General features: G+C 41.8%; 1 pseudogene; it reads right to left on the reverse strand.

The window, feature by feature from the left end:
* Window positions 1-1,718: 1,718 nt before the first annotated feature.
* LOC132360186 (fascin-like) lies at window positions 1,719-5,691 on the reverse strand (annotated as a pseudogene).
* Between the last annotated feature and the right edge of the window lie 3,530 nt (window positions 5,692-9,221).

Consider the following 9,221-nt stretch of genomic DNA (forward strand, 5'->3'; position numbering starts at 1 on the left):
TATTTAGAAAACAACCCTGTCATTCTTTTGGTATTGTATTGGGAATTCATGCAAAACCTATAATAGCAAAAAATAATAATAATAATAAAGTACAAAAATACCGTAATAAGAAACAAAGAATTAAAAAAAAAAAAACTTTTTTTGCAGATGATCACTGTATATGAGAATATCCAGGAAAATCAACAAAAATTACTAGAGGAAAAATTTTTAATTAAACTGCAGTGTACAAATAATGTTTATATAGAAGAATAATGACAATGATATCAAAGAAATTTGTATTCATTTCCTGTGGCTCCTATAACAAATTATAAAAAACTAGATGACTTAAAGCAACAGAAGTTTTTTTCCTTTATATTTCTGGAAGCCAGATACAGGAAATCAGTATCACTGATCCTAAATCAAGGTGTCAGCAGGGCCATATTCCCTCCAAAGGCTCTGGGGAGAATCTGCTCCTTGCCTCTTGCAGCTTCTGATGGTTGCTGGCATTCCTTTGCTTGTAGCCAAATCACTTCAGGTGCCTCTGTGGTCACATTACTTGCTCCTCTTCTGTCTATGTAGTAAAATCTCCTGATAATTTAAGTCCTCGTGGAATATTGCATAGAAATTGACAAATTGTTAGTAAAATTAGAAAAGTATATAATTCAGTCAATAATTAACACATCATTTTAAAAATTAATGATGACAAATTTACCATGCCAGCTTTTAAAATACATGAAAAATTTTAATTATCACATTTTTTTTTTTTTTTTTTTTTGCAGACTTGCATTATTTTATTTTGCTCTTTCCAGTCTGAAGCTACTATGTATCATGGGCATTTAGAGTTCTACAAATGACACTTTCAAAAAATAAAAGACCAAGACACCCAGAGTGAGATGCATGGTAGACGCTAACCAGAGGCGAGGGGAGCTGGCAGGGGCGGACCTCAAGTCAGGGGCCAGGTGGCTTCCACAGGGCTCCTGGCTGAGCACGACGCCCAGCTTCATCTTCCTGAGACCCAGGAGTCCACTCAGGAGGGGAGAACTGATCACACCAGGGCCTCTGGCTGAGGCTGTGAGGGGCCCAACACCACCAGGTGAGGACACAGGCCTGGGGCTGGGGCACACTGGAGAGAGGCGACCAATGAGAGAGCCCCCTGGTAAGGTGGGGACAGACTCTGAATTTGGGGAGGTGCCTCACCTGCCCTACCACTAGTGGGCAGACAGGGCACTGAGGCCCTGAGATGCTGTCTCAAGAGCTCCCCACAGGACCCCTTGAAGACCACTCATGGCTACAACCAAGCTTGCCTGGGGCTGCTGCAACAATAACATTTCATTAAAAAAAAACAAAAACCAAAAAACACAGATTTGGTCATTTTTCTGCTTCCAGTCAGGCCAGAGTGAAAGAAACGAGACTGTGGCCCCTGCACCACAGCAGGATGGGCAGAGGCCAGGCCCCAGCGGCCACCAAACCAGGCCTGCTCCACGCACAAGGGGCAGGCGCCAGCCCCCTCCTGTCCCGCAGGGATGGTGCACCAGGGGGGCCACCCACAGGCTTGGGGCAAGAGCTTGGCTCCTGGGAATTGGGGGAAGGGCAGGCGCAGGAGGGGACAGGGGATTCCAGTTACACACCCGCCACTCCCAGGGGCTCGGGAAGGCCTCGCAGCCCTCCACTTCTCCTTGGCCTCTTCGGGGAAATAAGTCTGAGAGTCGTCTGAGGTCAGAAGAAAGTTCTAGCCTCTCTCAGGGCAGAGAAGAGAGGGCAGAGGGATCCGAAACCCCTCCAAGGACCGGGTCAGAGCCGCTGAGCGGCCCGGGGGGAGGCCACATGGGACAACAGGTGAGGGCACAGTTTTCTCTGGGTTTCCAGTTTGAAAGGTAAGGGGCTCCGGCCGCAGCGGAGCCCACCTGGAGAAGAGTGAACAGGAGGGGTCTGGGCAGGGAGGAGAAGGGGAGGCAGGAGGCGGGGCCTAGTACTCCCGCAGTGTGTGTGATGTGGTCCACCGCGTCAGCGCAGGCCCTCAGGACCCCCGCGTGACTCTCCTTCAGGGAGTGCCTGCCCACCTTGATGACCAACTTGTTGTCGCAGAGCTCGAAGAGGAAGTCCACAGGGGTGTCGCTGCTCCTGGTGACCGAGGAGGCGTTGCCCACCATCAAGTACTTGCCCGTGGAGTCTTTGATGTTGTAGGCGCCGTCTCTGAACTCCAGCGGGAAGACGTCTTAGCTGGAGCGGTTGGCATCCAGGATACCCGTGACCTTGCGGCAGCCAATGAAGCCATGGTCCCCGCGGAACACGACCATGAGGCTGTTGATCAGTTTCATGAAGAAGAGCTCCGAGTCCCCTGCTGTCTCCACCAAGGCAGCCAGGTGGCCATTCTTCTTGGCCGTCACAAACTTGCCATTGGACGCACGCAGTATAATCCTCTGATCATGCCACTCGATGTCAAAGTAGCAGCCGGTGTCCTTGGCGGAGGAGGTGGACGGCACGCCCGCGCTGGCTGTCAGCATCCAGTACTCGCCCGAGTGGGTGCGGAAGGCGCGCTTTTTGGTAGAGCGGTCGATCTCCAGCTGGAAAATCTGTTGGTTGGTCTCTTCGTCCTGATTGGCCGGCAGGTCCACAGCCTAGCTCGTGGACATGTTCCTCTCGTCGGCCGCCTGCAGCATGACCTGGGCGCAGCTCTGCTCCAGGGCGGAGAGCTCGTCCTTCCCCACCTTGGTGGCCTTGCCCCGATGGCGCCAGGTAGTGGCCCTTGCAGTCGCGGAAAGCCACCTTGCCGGAGCAGAGCTCGAGCGCGTAGCCGGTGGCGGGCTCGGGGTCCCAGTTGTAACGCCGGTCCTGGAAGGCCAGCGTGATAGTCTAGTTGACGCCCCAGGGCGTGTCGCGGTCCACTGCGATCTTGTCCGCCGGCCGCGCGCTCAGGTGCGCGTGGCTCTTGCGGGCCACGCTGCAGATGTTGACCTGCGGGCGCGTGGCGATGTGCACGCTCCCCTTGTCGGCCGGTGAAGCGGTCCGAGCGAAGCGCGACAGGCGGTTCTCAGTGCCGCCAAAGTAGAGCCGCCGGTGTCCTTCGGACTGCAGAGACCTGCAGCCGTCGTCGTCAGGCGCCACGATGGGAAAGTGCTGGGCACCTCGTGTTAGCAGGTTACGTAGCCATCCTTCTCCGCCGCCAGGTAGCTGCCCGCTGCCCAACTCATCGGGCGGCTGCACCAGCATCTGCATCTGCATCTTCTTCAGGCTGCTGGCCCACTGGTTCACCTTGAATCCGAACGTCTCGGCCGTCAGGTACTTGTTGCTGCAGTTAATGAGACCGAAGTGGATCTGCGGGGCCTCGGCAGTGCAGCTGGCGGTCAAGGTGGCGGCGAACCGGAGGCCCGTGCAGCCGGGGAGGTCGGTGGCAGGTTCCCGCGGCGGCCCCCTGCTCCTTTGTTCAGCTACCTCGGCCGTGCGCGCACCCTCAGCAGCGCTCTACAATCACCACAATTTTTTGACATAATATTAAAAAGAATAAAAATGTCCAGTGGAAAGAAAGCTAAAAATTGACTACATAAATTCCAACGATGATCAAAAAGGAATACAGAAATATGAGTCAGTATGTTTTCATAGGCTTTAAATCTGAGTTTAAATATTAATTAATTAATCTCTTCCTTCATTCCACAAGCTGATATAAACTGCAAGGGATATACCTAAATAGAATCAACTTGTCAAATTAAAGAAAAACACAGTGTAATATTTATTCCAAATCAAAAGAAGTTTGATCAGTGATGAGAGAAATGAGAACGTTAAAGCTGTGATGGGTGGTTTAAGTGTATCCTTCATAAAGTTCCATAGTAAAATTGTGCCAGGAATATTTTCAGACGCAAATAATAGAAAACCCCACCCAGAATGACTTAAGCAATAGCGGTGTTTAATTATCTTAAATAAATGGAAGTCTGGAGATGGGCAATCTAGAGCTGATACAGCTCAATAATTTTACCAAGGACATTCTTCTACTCCGTTGTCTGAAGCTGGTTACTTTTTTTGACTATAGGCATATTGAAATGTGGTTTCCAGATGGCTGCAACACCTCTAGATATCATGACTGTATTCAAAGTAAATAATCATGGGAGATGCTGATAAAAATGGGTTTTTCCTCAGGTGGTTTTCTTTCTTTTTTTTTTTTTTCCAACAAAAGAAGAAAAATAATTCCAAGAAGTTTTTTTCAGAAAACTTTATCTTAGTGTCAGTAGTAAGAAATGGGTGATATGGCCACTGCTGGATGAAAAAGTGGATATCTGGCAAAGAAGAAAGTAGGCTTAGATAGTCATTACCAATCCCTGGAGTTGTGCAAATAACAGACTGGCATGCTTTAGCTGGGAAGAATAGGTAGTATGTCTACTGGTTAAGAACCAGACTGTGTGTAGCATAAACCTATAACATTAATGTAGCACTTGGTGGATAGTATATGATGATAAAATAATAAATTAACATGTGAATATAAGCAAACTATGATGCTGAAATACACCTATTAAATCAACAGAGGTAAGTTAAGATGGTGGTGTCCACTCATGCATTCATTTATTCATCCATTTAGCAGCTCATTACTGATTGTTTATATCAGGCACTATGCTAAGTCCTAGGTATATATTAATGAGTGAAATCATCTTTGCCCTGGTAAAGCTGAAATTTAATGGTTGATCTAGTAAAAACTGTTTAAACTCTGGGAAACCGAGTGTACATAATATCATTGGTAGCATTTAAAATAAATTGTTGCAGTTTCCTCAGAGATAAATCTTGAAACTCTTAACGTCTGTAAAACTATAGGGTCAATCCTGTGAATGTACTTCCATTTTTCAAAATTTATTTTTTTCTGAAATATCTGGCAATTTAATGAAACACTAGAAACAACCAGTAATAGTAAGTGAAACTAATAGTAAGTGAACAGTTTATTAAGCTGTGCTTTATTCATGCATTAAAATGCAATATGGCTATTGAAATGATGAGGTTTAGGGCAATAAGCTTATATAGAAATGTATGTATACAATAAGTGAAAAAGCAGATCAAATAAAAATATGTCGAAACTAAATACAATCTTCCTTAGCGTTCATAGATTTGAGAACTCCTCCTTCTTTTGCATTACGTAGGGAATGTCTCCTCTTCCTTAGTGGACCGTTATCAATAACTTGTCTGCTGGGAAATCTTCCCTGATCCTTCCCCTATTCAATTAATTGATTTCTATCTTAGCACTAACAACCTTTTTATTAATTCCTATTTTATATGTTATTGTAACATAAAATTAGTTATGCCTGCTTCTCTCGGAGTTGTCAACACCTCTTTAAAGGAAGAAGCTATCTGTCATTCATCTCTATATTGTTGAGACCTGAGACATGACATTTCATTCTTGTGTCCTCAATATCTACAAATAGGTTTGTCACAGGGAAGGTGCTCAAAGAATGCTTGCTGAATGAAGCCAGCAAGTGCTCAATAAACACTGGCTGAGTAAGTGGATGGATTCTCATAGAATTTCAGTCATATTGATGATCAGAATTATATTCCAAATTGTTTAATAAAAATTCACATTCATTAAATGCTTTTTTTCTGGAGAACATGTAACACTGACTATTTTACATACAGGATGTTTTTACAATGTGAAATCTAATAAAATATGTACAGAACTTTGAAGATCTGTTTTTTAAACGGCAGCTCCCTATGGTTCAGTTAACTTACCTGAACCTTCATGTGTGGCCTACCGAACTCAATATCGCACCTGACTCAGCTTTGCTGGATTAAGCCTGCTACATAGTTGGCCAGACTGAATACGGTTGATGTTGCTCATTATCCTTAAATAATTACTTGAATTCTTCTCTAGTTTAAGATCCAAGATCACTGTACACTTGTTTTTTTGTTTTGCATCTACATGAAAACAGAATGGGGGGGGGGGGCGGACCGTGGTAACACATACAATGAAATAAGAGAAAAGGGTGTTACCCACTTTTATTATTTCCCTTTCAACAGATTACCAAAAAAGTTGCATTCACTGATTTTATAATGTTACATACATTTCAAGAGGGTTATTTTATTTTAAAATACTGAAGGCAAAGTCTTCCGACTCTTCCACTTGAATTAACACCAGGCTTAAACAAAGGAAAGAGTACCAAATGAGTGGTTCAAATAAGAATGTGTACATACAAGTTCTGCTAGAGTGTCTGAATTTAACCTAAAATATCCTGGATCTCTATTCCAAAGTTTTAATTAAAGTGCCTGAGTAGTTCTATTTTTTTCTTTCTTTTGTGGAGGTTTTAATATTTTATCCAATAAAGCCAGCTATCAAGATTGCTTTAAAAGCTGCTGACAAAGATAGACAGAAATAGAAGGTCTTTTTGATGTCAAATAAACAGTGCTATTTTCATTACATGTGTTTCTACAAATCTCCATGAAAAATCAAGTTTGGGCTCCTTTTAAGGACAGGAGGTATCTGTGTGTGTGTGTGTGTATGTGTGTGTGTCCTGGTTGGGGGGAGCTGGGGGAGTGATATGAAAGGATACAATGCAAAAGAAAAGAATTCTATCTCCTTTCTCTTAGCCAAATAGTTTAGGTTTAACTGCCCTTGTTTTTGTTGGACCTGAATAGAAAAGTGAGGTATTTTAATCTTCTTTTTCAAAACATACAGTCTTATGGAAATTTAAGTCAAGAGCTGTTCAACTGTCAAGTCACAAGCTAAATTCAAGTCTGAGATAAGAAGAAAATCTGTTTAAATGAAAGCTTATTTGAATGAAGGCCATGGGTTTTAGCATTTGTGCTTGAAAAAAATTTTAAATTGTTACTAAAGTAAAGGATCTTTTGCTAGGATGACCTTTCTTTGTTGAAAATGTTGGAAAATCAATATTCAACGTGAAATCAGAAACTGAAGTGTGTCAACTGTAGGATCGCCAGAAGGTTGAGGGAATTGAACACCATCAACTCATGAACTCTTCAAGGTCAGAGGTTTGACCTAACACAATTTCTAGTATATAGAAAGTGGTCTAGAAAAATGCATGTTGGCATAGTGAACAAAAGGAGCAGTCAAAGAAATCAAGTAGTCACTTTTTTTCCCCATTTTCTAAAGGTCTTGTATAATTGAGTTCTACTTTCGAAAGATTAATGATAGCTGGCAGGTTATATAGTTGTGTGAAAGATAGGCAATTGTTTGAATGTTTTTTAACAGTTCAGAAAATTAAGATATAAGCTCTTGGTCAAGAGTGGGATAGCCTGTCTTATTGTGATACTGATTAATGGGTTGATTTTTTCTTCATATATGATAAAAATCTGTGTTCGTATGTGTTGTGCTTGAAAAGGTATGATAATATAATTTTTTCCCAAAGTAGATTCTCTGGCTGCAAATCTCTGCCTCCTATAAATGTAATGACCTTGATGAAAAGATACTGATTTAAAGACTGGACATTAGATTTGCAGATACAGAAAATCAATGGTATTAATATACTAAGACTTATTATGCTCTTACAATGATTCACACTAAAAAGACTTAGGGAGGGCTAATATATAAATAAAATGGAAATGTATTAATTTATTATGGTGGTGGTTTCTCTAACCACCTTCATCCCAGATGTATATCACATAGACAGAGTTGGAACCTGTTGGGACTATGGTCATTCCTTTTGAAAAAGTCAAACTATCAGGTCCCTACACTCAACATCATGCTCAAAGGGGTTCTCCATTCATCATTGGTCTCTTTTCTGTTTAAATTGGTCAATGTCTCATGTGTAAGGCTTAGTGGTTTTTTAATCCTGTACTGTACATTGTTCTCCCCAGTGTTTCCTGGACTCAGCTCTCTACCACATCTTTACCTCCAAAACTTTCCCACCATAATCTCTAAAACTATCAATCTGGAATCATCGAAAAAGCCCTATCGTTAGCTTCTTCACTTCTTCGCCATAAGTGAAACTTGACTCTCAGCAGAAGATACCACTTTAACCTGCCCTCTTAAACGCCAGCTGCTTATTTTCCAACACCTGTACCCCTGGATGGTGAAGTAGTATTACTGCACTCTATACTCTCCTGTAGTAATGCTAGTAATAAGTCCTCGACTCTCTTGTAAAACTAGCACACACACACACACCTACACCCTTCAACCCATTTGAGATCCATGACACTTCACTATACATTTCTCACCACTTTCTTATCGCCATCATCAACAGAAACATCTAGTACATAACAGAAACATCTATCAAAGCTTTTGGTGACTGTCTCATTAACCTTTCTCCACCCAAATCCTGCCTTTATCGTCCTTGGTAATACCAGTGTAAACATGGACTCTCTAGCCTTAATGTCCTCATCTCTAAGACTTTTTCCTTAGCCCCCTATTTCTCACATTCTGAATTTTATTATAAATGTAGATTATTTCTACTATGTAATCACAAATTCAGGTATCACTCTCTTGGATTACAACCTGCTTTCCTAGCTATGGTTGTTTCTGGGCCTCAGGGAAAGTTGCAATTCATCGCCTTTCTAAATTCATATGATCCTTCAGGCATCTCAGTTCTGTTATCAGCATCCCTTTCCAGTCATAAACACTTGCAGTAAATCTTACTCCAAGTTCCTTCTTGATGATTTCTTTACTGTATTGAAAGTGTGGGTTCTTTCCCACTTTTTTCAAAACTGGAACTCAGCAATGCTTCCCAGACTTCCACAGACAAACCATTTTATCTCTTACTTCACAGAGAAAACATGATGATCTCTTCCTCAATTTCCCACTTCCATGCATACAAAACTACTTACACCTGCCTCTATTTTGTCCTGCCTTCCTCTGCTGAAGCACATGTACTTGGAGGCTATTCCCTCATACATCCTCAGAAACCTTTTCTTATAGAGTTCCCCATTATCTTTTATATATTTAACAATACCCTCACAATCAGATACTTTCATGTGCATCTTCATAAATATAATGCATATATATCTATACAAACATATACATATAAATTATATATATATAAAATTGTTGCACTTTAATTTTGCTTTTTAATTTCATAGATTTTTTACTTTGATTTCTCCTAATATAAATATAAAATTTATATTTAAATATAAAATTATGTGGCTCCCCTCTCACCTGCTGTTATTTAGCTTATTGAATATTAAATAAATTAAAATGCCTAAAAGTTTCTTTTTTAACCTGAGAATTAAGCTTTTTTCTGTACTTTGAAAAATCACAATTGTTGGTTTACAGACAAGAAGTTTCTTTACAAACTTCTAGAGACAGATTCTTCCGTTTATAT

The sequence above is a fragment of the Balaenoptera ricei genome, chromosome 2, assembly GCF_028023285.1.
Source record: "Balaenoptera ricei isolate mBalRic1 chromosome 2, mBalRic1.hap2, whole genome shotgun sequence".
Taxonomy (NCBI): domain Eukaryota; kingdom Metazoa; phylum Chordata; class Mammalia; order Artiodactyla; family Balaenopteridae; genus Balaenoptera; species Balaenoptera ricei.